This window comes from Adiantum capillus-veneris, chromosome 6 (genome assembly GCF_014529385.1).
Source record: "Adiantum capillus-veneris isolate H3 chromosome 6, ASM1452938v2, whole genome shotgun sequence".
NCBI classification, from domain to species: Eukaryota; Viridiplantae; Streptophyta; class Polypodiopsida; order Polypodiales; family Pteridaceae; genus Adiantum; species Adiantum capillus-veneris.
The window spans coordinates 152,747,294-152,764,813 of record NC_140936.1 but is presented as its reverse complement, the minus strand read 5'-3'; the positions used below and the strand labels follow the sequence as shown (position 1 = coordinate 152,764,813).

Below are 17,520 nucleotides of genomic sequence, written 5' to 3'. Positions count from 1 at the left end.
CGCTCTCCACCTCTTGTCTCATTTCTTCCAGTTGTTGTTGTTCAAGCTCATCTCTTATGGTGGCTTCTTCTGCATTATTAAATAAGAGCTCTTGCCGCATTTTGAACTGATGCTTCAGTTGGTCGTTCTCTTCTTGGATCTATCTCCCCGCTCTTCTTTGAGTCTCCCTTCAGTTGCCAAGGATCCTTCTGCAATGTGAATTCTTTGCCTCTGTTCTAACTTTAATTCTTTTTGAAGTGCTTTGATTTGAGCTTCCAAATCCTGTATAGCCTGGTCATCTGCTCTCGCACTTGCTCTTTGCAACCCTTGGGGTTTCTCTTAGCCTCTGTATTGTCAATTCTTGGAGCTCTAACTTGCCCTTAAGTTCAATTACCTTGTCACGAGCTACCTCTAGTTCATCTTCCATCTTCTCTTGCTCATCAATTTTTTTTGGATACCTCAGTCATCTAGAGGATGAGTGTATCTCTTTTCGCTTCAACTTCTTGTCGTGATTCTATATAATATTTGGTGAGCTTCTCTCACACCCTCTTCATTCTTTGCCATCACACTTCTTGCAGCTGACCTGGGCAGTGGTCCCCAGCCAGTGGAATTTGTTGGGCCCTTGTCAAGTAAAACTCCCATTGGAGGAGGATGCCATGGATTCTCCAAAGGCCTCCACCTTGGCACTAGGGGAACTGACACTAATCCTGGTACTCCTTGTTGTGATAATTTCATTTCCAACTTCCTTATTTGAGTGTCTTGGCCTTGTTGTTGTTGTCTGTCTGTTGGTATCTTAGAAGTGGTCTTGTCTTTTTCTTCTTCTTTCATGGCTCCGGCCTCTGCTTTTTCCTCTTCTTCCTTAGCTTGTTCCTGTGGTTTCTCCTCCATTTTTTCTTCTTTCTTTTCGGCCCATGGCGGACTTAAGGTGCCATATACAGCCTCGGAAGCATCGTCGGTCGTTAATAAGGCACCTTTCTTTCTTTTTCTTATCTTCCAAGGTTGGCTCATGAGTTTGATTCCTTCTCTTGTGAATATTTTGTTGAGATGTAGAAGGATTTGGGCTTGGAGGTTGTTGGGTGGATTCCATGGGAGATGACGTTGGTGTTCTTCTACCTCCCTCCCCCTTGGACACTCTTTCCTGCTCTCCATGTTCTTCAGGCTGCTCTTGCAGCTTCCTTTTGATATCTTGAACCTCTTTAGCTGTGAAGGGCTCTAGATTTTTTTGTTCTAATACCCTCTCAGTCTCTTCATAGTCTTAGATGTAATGATCGAACTGGTCTTCTAATGGTCGTGAGGAGTTGCCGCCCATTTTCTTTAAATCTGGCATCCAATACTCTTCAAAGTCACCCTTGAGTGCTCTTTCAGCCTTGAATTGCTTGATCAATATTTCAATGCAATCCTCCTTTTGACTTGTTGTCTCCTTGAGTTTCTCTCCCTTGGTCATCATGGTCTTTCCTTTCTTTTTCGGTGGCTCTTTAGTCTTTTCTTCTAGAACTGTCTCTAACTTCCTTCTGAGCCTTAACGACACGGGCGTTGCCCCAAATGGTTCATCTTAACATCCTCTTTAAGTTTTAGCCAATCATTCTGATTGGTGGGTCTGGACACTGTCCCCTAGCTTTGATTGCTTCATAGTCTATTTTTGTTAAGATTTCAGCTCCGCCAATATATTTGGGTTTATCAATTCCCAAACCCACTACTTCTTCATGTAAATATTGCGCGTAATTTACATCCTTTAGCAAACTGCTTCTCATTGCCCCGGTGAAGGTGCTGCAATGGCATGAAGATGTGTAGTATACTTTTGTGGTCTTTTGTTGCAAACATGGAAGAGTTGGTTGTACAATTCACAAATCGTGACCGCTCTTGGATCCACCATGTCTTCAAAGATGGTATTAGTTTTCTTTTGAGAGTATACTTCTACAGTCTCTCTTCTTTCCATGATTGAGCTGCCCTCATTGTGTAATCCCAAGGCATCTGCTATGAGATGAGGTGTAATTGTCACTTCCTTACTTTCCCCATCAAGTGTAGTGAGGACTGCCTTGCCATCCTTCTTGATTGTAGTAGCCAGCTCATAGACCCTTTTTAAATCAACACCTGCCGGCATGTAGGTCCACCCTTTCTAGATGATTGATGATGCTTTCTTGGTTTGTATATCCAGTGAGTTCCTATGGGATCATTGGTACATCCACTGTATTGCCATGTGGATCTCGAAAGGTCCCTTGGTACAGCGCTTTATGCCCTCCTCTTCTGGAGTCGCTTCATCCATCCATGCTTTTGTTGACTTCAATGTTTCATTGGGAATTGTAAAGGGCTCCACCATTGCAATAATGTCTTTCAAGGCGAGTCTCTTTTCTTTGTTGGTGGTTTACCAGATACTTCCATTGATCTTGTGTGCACTTCAAGTCCAAAAGTTAGCGTCGTTTACTAAATATGGAAGTTGATCAGCTTCTAGCTATCCAAATGACTTCAAAATTGACTCGGGGGGTCCACCTCTATGTATGTAAGTATACCATGAGAGTTCAACAGGAGGGTTTTTTAATTCAAAAATTTTGGGTAAATTTACACAAATATATTTAAATAAGGGGTTTTTTTATTGCACTTTGAAAAAAAACCCGTAAGCTCATAAAGAAAGAGGGGTTGTTTTATTAGTTCAAGATTCACAGATAAGGAGTTTTTTAAATACCCTTTGAACGCACGTTGTATAGATGGTTTACATATAGTGAATCCCCCAAGAAAATTGAATCACAAGCTAATTAGGGCCTAAGGATGCTATGCAAGGTGACAAAAGTGCATTTTGATATGCTGGTATTATGTTGTGGGACATCATACACGTATGATGTCTATGTATTCAAAATAAGGTGAAATTTGACATGTGCATAGCTCATAGCATGTATATCACATATATATGCGTGGAATTGAATTTTAACATAAATTGATCAAGATATTGCCTTATAAGCTCTTTTCAGACTCTAAAATGGTAGAATGGCTATATTTTGGGTATATGTGGTTCAAATGTATTAAAGCTTGGTGTATGGACTCGTGAGCATAGGATAGGTGAAAATCACTTCAGATTGCAGATTTGTTACCTTGGGATACCATACGCGTATGATGTCTTTAGTGTCTAAATCAGCTAAAACTCATATCATAGCTTGTGTATGGCTTGATGATGACTCATATAAGATCATTTAAGTTTGAGGGTCAATGGATGTGTCAGTAGCCAAGATTTGTGCTTGTAGACTCTAAGTTCCAACTTGGCTTTATTTGGGTATGAAGTTTCCAACTTGATGAAACTTGGGCTACATGCTAGTAATAATGTAAGAAGAGCTTAAAGATAGGAAGAATGAATATAGTATGTCATTTTGGCAGCCTGAGACATCATACGCGTATGATGTCTAAGTATGTATTTTTTGCCCATATCTGCTCTGTAGATTCCTCATATGATGGTATTATGATGGTGATATCATATTTTCATTTGGAGATAAGTGTGTGTTTGGAGCCATGAAAGGTGTTTTAGACTCTTGATTTTCAAATAAATGTCCCAAACTTGCTCAAATTGGCTCAAACTTGGTATATGGACTGTATGAGATGTACTCAACATGTTCATTATGTGAAAAGTTGACTATGGCCCATATATAACAAGGGTAGACATCATACGCGTATGATGTCTGTTGTGTAAAAATGTATTTGTGAGCTTATGAGTATAGTATAGATGTGATGCACAATGCTTGAGTCAAGTTTCACCTGACTTGAAGCTCTTTGGAGGTGTCTATGGCCAAATTTTGCCAATAGGCTCAAACTTTGCGGTTTTTGGCCATAGGATGTCATGACTTGCTCCAAATAACTTGAATTTTGGTATGCATGATGTTTTATGGGGATGAAGATTGTATAGTCAAATCTTGAAGTGCATGTGTAAAATGACTTGTGAAACATCATACGCGTATGATGTCTGTTATGAGAAAATGTGATTTTTTTGTGCTTTGGCATGCTTTGAGCTAGTGCCCTAGGCCCTTTTAGCTCCAAGTCAGCTTTGAAATTCATAAGTTTAGCTTGCAAACTCTCTGTTTGTACTTTGGACTCTGAACTCCATGTTCGGACGAGTGGCTCTACTAAAGGTTTCCTTCAAGCGGCTAAGCACGCTCGGCCCGGACCGCGGGCACATGGCATGCATGTCTTGGCTTGAGCTATTGGGATTAGGCTTGAAGGTCCCAAGGATCTTGTGTGAAAAACGCTTCCCAAACACTCTCTTTCGAAGGAAAAAATGTGTATGTTGCTAAATAGATACACACATAAATAGGAGCACAATGCCAAAATTTGATTTACATAAGCCATTTCATTGCTTGTGATTATTTCTAAATCCATATATCAATGCACACCACTCTCAAATTTGGGCATTCCCAACATGAGAAGCTAACTAGTATCTATTTGGGTTTCCTTGACCTTGAAGGTAGCAAGGCTCTTGTATGCAAAATTCCATATTTTTGAAAGACTTCATTGTGACCATAATTGAATGCCTTCATCTTCTTCCTCAAGTAGTCATGTGGGTTTCCTGGCTTGAAGGTCCCAAGGCTCCTGTGTGCAAATCCATATTTATGAAAGACTTGATTGTCACCATAATTGAATGCCTTCATCTTCTTCCTCAAGTAGTCTCCTCAAAACCCCCATTTAGCTAAGATGACATTCTCTACTTACTTGGAGAATTCTAAGTTTTGATTATTCTATTTGGCCTTACCAATGCCCCAATAACTTGTTTGGCAGCTATCTACAACATTTAGAGAAACGTCTCATTGTTCTACCTGACACCATTCTTTTTATAGTGCTTTTAAACATGCACAATTAGAGAATCTTCTAATAGTGTTCCAGTTGCTGGGCAAAATTGCTAAGGAGAGAAAGCGTAAAACTCTTGCAAGTTGAAAATATTCATTGTTTTGGTCAGGTGACTTCTATATATGACCATAAATTTCCTCTGCAAAAAAGCATCGAAATAAATTTGTATGGTTAGGATAATGATTTTTATTTTTATGATAAGGAGACTAAAAGCAGGATGAAGGACAGACTAGGGTCTCCACTGCCTGCATATCAAAGCGCATCGCAAAGATTTCCCTTGTACCCTGCGGTAGAGAATAGTCACAGTCTTACATATCTCCTTGTTGCAGCTAGCTTTCAACCAGCAATAGGGACTTGAGCATCCCCGCCTCCCTCCTACCCGCCTGCATACGCCATTGGCGGTATTCACAGAGCTCCATCGGTTGCCCCTCTTGCAGCATGAAATCGCGATTATTGTCTATGCGATTATTGTCTAAGCACCCCTTCGTGTTAATAATTGTTCTTGCATATACTGCCTTAGCGATTATTAGCTTTAGTAAGTGATTTTTGAGCCTACTTGAATTTTCACCACCACCTAGTGGGGAGTGTAAGCGAATATTATCCTTTTGGAAGGGGAGTTTATTGCTCTCTATTTTTGTGTGCCACTTGATAATGGAACCCGACGCGTTAGTCGTAGGAGAAGATATTGTAAAATTTGCAGAGATGTTAGCGACGGGTAAATTATCCGAAATGGAGTTAGTAGTGCCGATGGATGAAGGTGACGCTCGATTGTGAAACCGTTACATGATGCGCAAATGTCGAGCCCCAATTCGCTGAAGACTTCAACCATGAAAGATGAAAAAATTGTACCGACTAGAAAAGCGCCTTTTGAGGAACCAAGAGAGAAAATGGGCTCAACTCAAGGGTTTAAAACCCTCAAAGATGGGTCTCCTCAAGGTCCCATCTGTAAGAACATAAATAAGGCGTCAGGTGCATCTACAGTTCGCAGGCCAGGCATCTCGTTTGCTAGCATACTCAAGGGACCTAACTCCAAGGTATTTTCAAAAGAGAGTAGAAAAAAATTGTTTGTCTCCACAAATCATTTATTGAAGATGGCCATGGGAGAAAGACCTTTAAAACTTCATTTAGCTTTGTACTATTTTTCATCAACTCATATTGAGTGTTGGACGTAACTTCCTATAATCATTTTCTATTACGACAACTTATGTAGTGTTGTGCAAAATTTTTGAGACTCTACAAATCAATAGCATTTCATTTATATTCAAGATATGTTGCACCACAAACTGGTCTACATCCTTCTAGGAGAATTTATCATTGTCCCAAAAATGTGCCAACTTGGAGATCCCTTTGTTATTCACCTTTTTGGCTACTTCCCTCTAAAAATGTGAGCTTGGTTGGTAGTCTCAAACTTGAGGGAAAGTGCTCAGTCCAACAATATGGTCTTTTTTATCTCTTTGAGTTGCAATTCAACAAGCACATCCTTGGCTTCAAGCCACCTCTTATGTTCCTCCTTTGAAGCATTGCCTTCTCGATTTTTTTCTTTGAGATTTGTTCCTATTCTTCTTTAATTATTTTGTTTTTGATATTTTGATCTTTCATCACCCTAGGCCCTATTCTTTTTATTTACATCTGGATGTTATGTGCTAGTGTGGGCTCGGCTCGAGGGTCCACCACTTTCACATTTTTTTTCATTTTGTTTAGTGCCAACTTAGCAAGACTTGAAGAGTGGTCCTTGAAGAGATGCTCCCCCAAACAAAGTGTTTCCTTCTTTCCTTATGCATAGCAATCTTCCTCCCTATCCCATGCAATTTTCAACTTTAGGGAGAAATTATCCGACTCTATGCGGTATCTACACTCAACTCCATTGATGCAAGAAGTAGCACCTATCCAAATGGGAGGCCATAATTGAGGCTAGTGTAAGTTAATCCAATTGAGCTGCTCCATGGAACAATAGTCCATAAGTCAATTAGTGCCCATCTCTCACCCAAAGACTTTCATTTTGTTTTTTCTAAACCTACCAATAGGCTAGATGACCTTGTACTGACTCCACCATATCTTTCATAATGCACAAATCTCCCTCCGAAGGTATATCGCTCATATCCACCTACAATTTTTATCGGCCGTATATGTTAATAATACTGAGATATTGTTCTACCCACAATTTTCTTATGCTTAGGATTCTCCCTCAGGCACGATTCAACACCACTTGTGGTCCTATATATCCCTATCTACAATAATTAGTATCTCAGTATAAGCAAGCGGTATGTGGCTTTAGAACACCATTCTTTTTTCCTATTGCTTGTTTTTGCCATAACTAGCTCCATCCAAGTGATGTTCTTGGATCACTTATAGTAGTTTGTAATTGAATTTCTTGCCTCCTCCCAAAAAAATGTGCTCATTTTTTCCAATTTGATTCCTTTCACATTCCAAGATTGAATATTTAGACCCTCCATCATTGAGAGCGTAAGACAAACTCCTCAACTTCTAGAAAAAATTCCTTCATATTCTCCCTGCTATTGTCTTCCTCCATTGCACTCTGATGAGATATTTTGTACTCTATGATGCAATATACATCAATAGTTGACTAGGAATGAGAAATATTTCAGGTATTCATGTCCAATGGATAATTAGCTTGAAGCACCCCATATCAATAGGAACTTTCAGACTCTGAAGTGGGTTTTTTTAATGGTGAGCATTACTTTTTAAAGTGATTTCATTTGGTAATAGAAACTTTTTTCCTACCATCATCCTCTTTTTTAGGAGCAAGGGACATGAAGATGCTTTGAAAAGCTTCCTTTGTTTTTGTAAGCAAAACAAAAGGAAATTGGAAACTAGGAGTGACCTTTTGTTTTTATTATTTACTCCTTGTATTGATGCAAGGTGTTCTTGAGTGTTCTCATTATGAGTCACTAGTTTCTAGTAGTATTCATTGAATTTTATTCATAAGTTCCACCTCCACCTTGCTGTTGGAATTAGGGTTGCAGAGAAACGCACACAGCTTCGAGAAGACGAAGGAAGCTCAAGGCAAACAATAGAGAGTGTGTTACTTAGTGTGCAATGGGAAGATAGATAGCCCTAGAGTGATGGGCGTATATACAATGCACGGGGGGAAAAACCTCCTAAAGAGGGAAAAAATGCCCCGGCGGTCCTAGTGTGTTCACACACATCACTACCACATGTATATGGTAACAAATCCCCCCTAGAGTGATGCGGTGAACGAGAGCTGGCACATGAGTAAAGGGAAGTGCCATGCCCTAAGGACATGATCAGTCCACAAAGGGGAGTAAGCCCAAAGCTTTGCGGAAAGCTTCAAGCTTCTCACGAGACAATGCCTTTGTGAAAAGATCTGCAAGGTTGTCCTGTATTGGCACATAAGCCAAGCTGATCTCTCCTGCTAAGAGCCTCTCCTTGACATAGTGGTAATGCACCTCCATGTGTTTTGTGCGAGCATGAAAAACTAGGTTCCTCCCAACTGCCAATGCGCTCTGACTGTCAGTGTAGATAGTGTTGGCAGTGTTCTGTCCAACACCCAAATCAGCCATAAGGCGTCTGAGCCATACACACTCAACCATAGCTGTGAAGACTGCCATGTACTCAGCCTCACAAATTGAAGTGGCCACAGTAGGTTGCTTCTTGCTCAACCATGATATACATGAACTGCCAAGCATGAAACAAAAACCACTTGTGGACACTCGAGTGTCAAAACAACCAGCCCAACCTGAGTCCGAAAAAGCATGTAAGTCTGGCGGCAATGATCCCCCCTTGGGATAAAACAAGCCAATATGTAAAGTGCCACTAAAGTAGCGCAAAATCCTCTTGATAGCCTGCCAATGCTTAGACCCTGGGCTATGCATAAATCTGCTGACCTGTGAGACTGCAAACTGAATATCCGGCCTCGTGTTGCATACATAAATGAGGCAGCCAACATCAGTTTGATAAAGAGTGACACCAGCATCATGTAGACTCAACTTCAAACCTGTTTCCATGGGAGTGGCAATAGGTTTGCAATCCTCAAGTCCAAACTTACATAGCAATGTCTCTATGTAACTTTTGTGACACAAGGAAATGCCACCATCACACTGCTTAAACTGTATACCCAAGTAATGATGCAGCCGCCCCAAATCTTTCATCTTGAAAGTGGCATTCAAATCAGCCTTAAATTCAGCAATATGTCTCTCATTTGGTCCAGTGATTAGCAAATCATCGACATAAAGAACCACAATGAGAAGTACATCACCCTCACGCTTTACATACAATGTGCTTTCTGTTGGACTGTTATTACGAAAGCCTCGTTGGACCAAATGAGTGTTAGCTTTCTCATACCAAGCACAAGGAGATTGCTTCAACCCATACAAAGCCTTCTTACATATGCACACTTTGCCCTCTTGTCCTTTTATGAAAAAACCGCGAGGCTGCGTTACATAAACTTCCTCAAATATGTCACCATTCAAGAAAGCAGTAACAATGTCTGATTGATGTACATCCCAACCAAAATGAGTTGCCAATGCACATAGAAAACACAAAGTAGTCATACGACAAGTGGGAGCAAAAGTCTCTTCATAATCTATGCCTTTTTGTTGTGCATAACCCTTTGCAACAAGTCGAGCCTTATGGCGATCGATCTCACCATCCGCCTTGCATTTCAACTTGTAAACCCACTTCGTACCAATGACCTTTTTGCCAGGAGGCAAATCACATAAAGTCCATTTGTCATTTTCTATAAGTGCATCATATTCTGATTGCATGGCAGCCATCCAATTTTCTGAATTCTGTGCTTCATCAAAAGACAGAGGCTCCTCAACATCATGTAAGCTAGACACAGCCAAAGCATAACAATCTGATGCATAAGATGCATGGCGAGAGCCTGAACGAGTACGACTAGACAAAGGTGCATCCAATTTACTGTCACGCAAAGTGTGCACCAACCATTTTGGCATACCTCTAGCCTGCTCATTTTCAGCCCTTTCCTCACCAAGTACATCATGTACATCTACATCAGTAATAGGCTGATCTGTAACATTTTCAGAAACCCCCATAGGCTGTACATTTGACTCATTGGAACTTATATTCGTATTTCCACCACTGAAAAGAGGCAACAACGTGTCATAAATGTCATGTGAGCTTACATTACTGTCTCTAGTACATGACAGCAAGGGCTAAACACAATCTTCCACAAAGACTACATCCCATGAAACGAGAATACGCTTTGTTTGTGGATGATATAATCTGTAACCTTTGCTTTCATCACTATAACCAACAAAAATACATTTGGCAGTCTTATCATCCAATTTTCTACGCTGTGTTTGTGGCACCAAAGCATGTGCCAAACAACCAAAACACGCATGTGCTCAATAGAAGGCTTTCTATCATGCCATGATTCATATGGAGTAATAGACTGCAAAGCTTTTGTAGGACACCTGTTAAGTACATAAGTGGCACACATGATGGCCTCAAGCCAAAAAGAATGCGGCAAAGCTTGACTTTTGACCATACATCGTGCCATTTCCGTCAGTGACTTGTTTTTCCTCTTAGCAACACCATTTTGCTAAGGTGTATAGGGCACTGTACATTGGTGTTTTATCCCACGACTAGCCAGAAATGCATTAAATTCATGAGACATATACTCCCCCCCTCCATCGGAACGGAGGGTGCCCATAATACATTTCGAGACATTTTCAGCCATAGCCAGAAATTGTTTGAAGCACATAAAAATTTTGGACTTCGGATTAATCAAAAATACCCATGCATGCCTGGAGTAATCATCAATGAAAATCACGAAGTAAAGGTAATTGCCCAAGGACGGAGTTTGCATGGGCCCACAAACATCACTATGCACAAGCTGCAACCTGCATGTGGCCCGAACTGAACCATCCTTTGGAAACTTAGAATGATGCATCTTACCCAAAATATAGCCTTCACAAACATGTTTGACAGGTGCTTCAAGAGGCGGCAAGAAGCAACCATATCAAATTTTTGCAAACGCAACAAACTGGCAAAATTCATATGACCAAAACGTGCATGCCAAAGTTTTGCATCTGAAATAGCCCTTGAATTTGCAATAGCATTTGCAAAATTTTGTCCACACTTGTCATACAAAGTGAGCTTATACAGCCCACGGCACAAAAGGCCAGATGCAACAATTTCATCACCAAAACTAAGATCATGAACTGTACATCTGTCATCCACAAATTTGACTACAAGTCCAAGTCTTGCAAGTGCGGATACAGACAAGAGATTCTTCTTGATTCCAGGTACATAAAGTGTATCACTAAGTGTGAAGGAATTGCCATTTGCAGCAGTAAGCACAATCTTTCCAACTCCCTGAACCGGATAAGAGGCATTGTTGGCACAAGTGACTGAATTCCCATGAGGGATAGACTCGAGAGAGGTAAACAATTCACGATGTGAGGTAATGTGCTTTGTAGCACCACTGTCAAAATACCACACCTGTGAATCTGCAGCAACTGACAAGCATGCGTCATGGGCAACAGGATTGTAAGTGCACTCTACGCTAAAAGCCCATTCTGCATCAACATCAGCAACACAGTCTCCTTTCACAGAAGACTCAACAATGGCTGCATTTGTAGTGGAACCAGCATTTGCAGTGGAACCATCCTCTTTCTTCTTAGCCTCTTTGACCTTCAACTTAGGACACTGCTTGATCAAGTGATCATTAGCTTTACAATAATGGCAACACATCTTCTTTTTGCCCTTATCATCAGAATTTCCAGACGAAGTGCTGCTAGCAGAAGCATTAGGAACAGAAGTTTTGCCACTCGCAGCAGCAAAACCATAAGAAGTGGCTGCATTGCTGTTACCACCCTGTCTTTGAGAAGCAATAAAAGCCTGTTCAATTGCACACTGTCTAGTCTTGTTTTTTCTGGAAAGTGACTCTTGCAATAGCAATGTGCATAATGCATCAAACTTGACAACTTCTGGATTTCCTTGGGTCATAAGTCACCAAGTACTAGCAAAAGTCTGGTAAGAATCTGGTAAGGCATCTAGAATAGTCTGCACAAGAAAACTGTCTGAAATAACTTCACCTGCAGAAATAAGTTGCTCATTGATATCCTTGACACTAGTAAGGAAAGTGTCCATATCATCTTCCTCATGCATAATCTTCGACTCCATCTCTTTATGCAGCAAAGCAATTTTAGCCTCATTGCGACTTGCATAAAGACCATCCAATATATCCCAAGCCTGTTTTGCAGATTTTGCTGAACGGATGTGAGGAACAATGGTGCGCTTCACAGACAACGCAATTAATGCATGAGCCTGCGCATCCTTTACATCCCAACGAGCTTGGTCTATCGTAGGCAAAACAACTCTAATAGCAGCAATCCTTGCAGCAAGACCTGCAACATCCTCAACATCGCCTACATCCTCAGAACCAGGACGTACATCAATGCCCTGCACAATATTCCAGATGCCCTTTGACACAAGAACGTGTTGCATCATATAAGCCCACATAGGGTAATTGTCCCCATCCAACCTGTCCTCAGCAGCAAACATCTTGAAGATATCTGTGTTGTTGTGAGCCATGGTAAATATTGCACCTGATGTGGAAACTGCCTGAAAATAGGAGAAACGGAGCGGGAACAACACGTGCTATATAGCACAAACCGTAGAAGACTGTAAGGCACCTGTTATCCAGAAATTGACACTGACAGAAATTGTACACAAAATGACGAAATTGCCTGTGCAGACTTCACTGTAGTGGAAACAGAGACCGAAATGAGCCCGAATCAGAAATCTGAGCAGACTGAGTTCTACGAAGTCCCGCAAAATATTTGTCGACCTGCGAACGCTCGCCAAACCTCATTGTAATCAGAGAAAGTGAGCAGGCTTGTGCTGGAGCAGCTGGCGACTAAGCCCGGGAGGATGCAACCTGCTCTGATACCAATTGTTGGAATTAGGGTTGTAGAGAAACGCACACAGCTTGGAGAAGACGAAGGAAGCTCAAGGCACACAATAGAGAGTGTGTTACTAGTGTGCAATGGAAAGATAGATAGCCCATGAGTGATGGGCGTATATACAATGCACGGGGGGAAAAACCTCCTAAAGAGGGAAAAAATGCCCCGGCGGTCCTAGTGTGTTCACACACATCACTACCACATGTATATGGTAACACCTGCTTTATAATCTCAACATCCATGCTAGATACTGCCTTCTTTATAGAAGGGGCTGATGACACATTTTTTGCCACAACACTTTATGCCAAACTCATGGGATTTAGATGATAGCCCCTAGAAAAGTGTCCAAATCCAGTACATTTCAAGCATGCTCCAAATAATGTGAAACTCGAGTAGGATCACTTTTAATATTCACAACCATACTATTTAGAGGAGGCTTATGTACATCCCAACATATGTAGACATTACATGATGTTCTCTCAAACTTTTCGTCGAATGTCACAAATAGTGGAATTCTCAAAATACTTGCAAGATCTTTAACATTGCCCCACATCCATAACAACAAGTTCACAAATTCAGCCCGTACTGAGCATAGATTCTTGACGGATCTAGGAGATTCAAATGAGGGATCCCATGGAAGTATGAAAATTCCAAACCAATTGAAGAATTGTGGGCTCTTTTCCATGACCTTTGTAGCCATTGCAGGGTCGTTAAGTTGTACTACAAAGAATCCCTTTGCTAGATGTTGATTGAAAGTCCACCAATTTGCCATGATTAAGGAAAACAAGGCCTCACAACCAATGCTCATCTTTAGAAGGCACTGTGCCCATAAATCCAATGACCAAGGAAGAACTGGTCAATACCGCTCCCTATCTTTTGGCAAGCATTATATGCACCGACTTTGTACACACATTTTGTACCTCTATCATTTGTCGTACATTTTTTTTAAGGGCTTGGAATGCATTATCCCCAATTAGAGGGTCCATGGGAGCCCCTACTCTCTCGGCTCCCCAAAATCTCTTTGTTGCACATGGACCCTTGTTTTGACAACTCAATCTATATTGTTGAGAGCTAAACTTCTAGTTGGACTTTGCAATCTCATAGCTTCGAGCACCTCTTAGCTTGTAAGTCACATTCATTGTTACCAACTGCACTATGAACCTCAAACTCATTAACACCTCCCTTGCTAACCCTATTATTTTCACCCTCAATGACCTCAACCAAGGAGAGCCTGCTAAGAGACACCATCATTGAAATTGACCTACCCTAATCAACAAATTGAAGTCCTCACAATGACCTTCAGAAGGAAATAAGGTGAGCACTCAAGAGTCACAAGAGTTAAAATTCTATTTTAAAAAGGTGAAAACTCAAAATGGCCTCCAAGAGCCAAAGAGACACACACACAGGCAGGTGGTAGTGCTAAAAAAAACCTCTTACTTGGCCCTTAACAAAAAGGGCATATAAATTTAAGCTATAAATTTCTATTTGTGGCCAAAAGTGAGAAAAAATTAGCTTTGACAATTAAGGTAAAATAGCAATGGTTATTTGTCATTTCCAATTGGAAAAATGAAAGCTTGGAAATTCACACGTTAGAGAGCTTTTTTTTTCAAACTCACAATGGTGAGTGGATGTATTGGCAACATAAAAGTACAACATAACCTCAAGCCCATGACAAACCTTGAGGAAACTTTTATTACATTGAAAATCTAACTGACCTCACCAAGAGGCGAAGCCCCACCCATACTTAGGCTAGCTCTTACCTAGCAAGACAACATTGATGGACCCATACCAATCGTCCAAGTCCTTTTACCAATTGATACAATTAGTTCCCTGCCTTCTTACACAATCTTGAGAGACTAGTGGAAGAGAGACTATTTTCAAAGACACGACAGTTCTTGGCCTTCCATACTTGCTTGGAGTAGCAGAATCTAACAATTTGCATGCAAATCAGTAACACTTGGCTTTTCATCACCATCCCTCCAAGGAGCAGGTTGCTCTTGAATAACCCTATCTTTCAAGACTTGTGCACCCATTTGCACGTCTTCCCTACAATCCCTCGGCACTCCTTGAAGAGGTGAGCGAGGTCCTCACTAGACATTTTGTAGCCCAAACATCTATTACATCCAGTCCCTCCGGCCGAGATCTTCACTCCTGATGGGAAGCCCCCTCATAACACTTTCCAAAGAAATATCTTCAATGGCAAAGGCCACTGTGTCTTCCAAATGTTATTTGTAACCACCACCCACCTTGCCTCCAACCATTGCTTTCCCCAAAGATTGTTAAGGGGACATAACCAATCAAACAAGAACATAAGCTCACACACTGTCATACAATAATTGTCCAGCCCATCCAAAACTCTGTTGATCAGCAGTAGGTGGAATTGGGTAGCCAGGGTGTTTGCACCTTTCCACGTACTGTTAGTGTTGTCCCAAAAATGGCCCAGATGAATGAGTCCTTTATTGTTTATCTTCCTAGCTATTTCACTCCAAAAGGGATTAAGTTGGATGCTTCCCACTTTAGATAGCTACAAGGAAAATGAGTGATGGAGTTTTGGAATTACCTTGCCACCTCTCCCCATTCTAGTGCCTTTGAAGCTCTGGAACACCTTCATATGATCTCGCCTATTGTGCCTCCCAATCTTAAGTTGGACCATCAAGAGGCAAGCATCTTGTCAGGCACCTCTAAAATTTCCACTGGCTACCCTTAGAAGTTAGTTTAGCCTTGTCAATTAAGTCCTTTGCCATGATGACCCATGCTTGGTCATGCAAAGTGATTGACAATAAGAACTTGGCACTTTGGGCCTTTGCATGAATAGTAGGATTGAGGACCCTGATGCCTCTTTGCTCCATTGGCCTTGCGGCCATCTCCCATGTGTCCAACTGCCACATCGTTGAGTCTTTGGTGTATTTTTCCATAGGAATATTTTCACCAATTTCAAGAAGTCCCTCCAATTACACTTGGCTAATTTGAACAATGGGGTTGTGAAGGCTATGAGCCGGAGTATAAATGAATTGACCACTTTAATCTTGTTGAGGAAGGGAAGCAACACATATTCCCATCTTCTGATCTTGATTCTAATCGTGTCCATAACCCTTACTTGTGCATTACAATGAACACAAGTGGCACACCAATTGACATAAGATTTGAGCTGACACTTGTAGAAGGAAAGAACTTCCTGCTCTTCCCAAATGTTTCTTGACAACCAAGTAATGCGGCTGCGAGCATATTAAAGAAGTTGCTCTCCAATGAGAGGGTAACAATAGAGGCTAAAGGGAGGCCCGCTATGTCGGTTAAGCCCTACGCCCACTTACGGCCAATTGGAGGTGGCCCGACGTGGACCAATCTAGCGACGGGAGGAGACACTTCCTCTTTATACAGACACCCAGAACGATGACACGCTGCAATCCCTTTCTTATTGAAATGCTGAAGGGATGCGCCAATGGGCTAGTGACCAGGGCCTTGGGAATGCTGCCCGAAAAGACCCGAATAGGTCATAGTGTAGAAGCCCTTAACAAGTTAACTAGAGGTAGGGTGGACTGCTCAGGGCTGATAGAGTGAGTAGAAAAAAAAGAGAGGTATGACCCGGGGGCCAAAATCCCACTAGGAGCAAAGAAGGTGGCACTTCTTGGGTCTCTCTACGAGGATTATACTCTCCATATAGATGCGAATGGGATAGAACCGATTCAATTTAACCAATTTGGGGATGCGTTAGACGACATTATACGGTCACAGGGATATCACGACATTGTTATTAGGAGGAGATCTACAGGGAGAGTAGTGCAAGGGCTAAAGCTTGGTTATGGGGAACCCATAAGGAAGAACAAAATAGCTCGTTCGATGCGGTACCTAATGGAAATTGATCCTTGGCCTGTGTTTAAGGAGGACAAGGAAGGATGGGAACGAGGAGGCTGTGAGATGTTCGACCACGTTGAAGGCGTGGATGGTGTTGATTGTGTTGATAGTTTTGAGATTTTATCTAGCAGGGAATACGTGAGGGAGAGGATGATGTGCCCAAAAGTGGAAGGTGCCCTCTATCCAATGACCGGGGGGGGGGGGGGGGGGGTCAATCCTAGAAGAAGAACTGGCTGTGGGAGTGAATGAGGGTGAGCCTTTGGAGAATCATCTAACACACCCCAAAGTTGAGAGGACCCTAAAATTCTTAGAGCAATATCCGGAGCTTTGGGAGGCCTATTGCGGGAAGGAGATATGGACGGACGACCAAACGGTTCAGTGGGAAATTTCTCACATCAAGATAAGGGAGGGCCTAAAGGAACACGTGGGGGGCCTTTATTTTCAAGCGGAGAAGGCCCCGGTGCAAACAGGTTATGGGCTGCCACCCCTATTGCCTAGTACTACCTTGGTCGGCCGTACCTTATCCTCTATCGGGCCAGTTGAGCTCTGGGTTATCGAGGTTGACTGCCACCCCCTCTTGATACAAAGAGCTCATTAATCTTCTCAATGAGGAGAGCAAGGCTATAACTAGCACATGTTATCTACTCTTTCGCTTATTTAGCCGGAGAGATCGCCCATATTTCTACCATTGATGCCCCGTGCAACACCTCTTTTCCACCTCATATGCAGAGCTTCCCAGTTACTCATGACTCATGCCAAAGAACGGCTCTAGTGCAGCCACCCTAGCCAACCTAAAATGCAACCTTAAGAGGGTCATTTGGCGGGTAATCGACCAACTCGTTCTCCCCAACAAGTGTACCTTGGAGAAGATTGACATGGTGGCGTGCCACTTCGGCATCTATGCGGGACTCATGGGCTAGACTAAGGCACACAATACGTGGGAGGCCTACCAGTC

At 41.9% G+C, this 17,520-nt stretch overlaps 1 pseudogene; it reads left to right on the top strand.

The window, feature by feature from the left end:
* Positions 1-5,594: 5,594 nt before the first annotated feature.
* On the top strand, positions 5,595-17,163 carry LOC147456501 (uncharacterized; annotated as a pseudogene).
* The last annotated feature ends 357 nt before the right edge of the window (positions 17,164-17,520 follow it).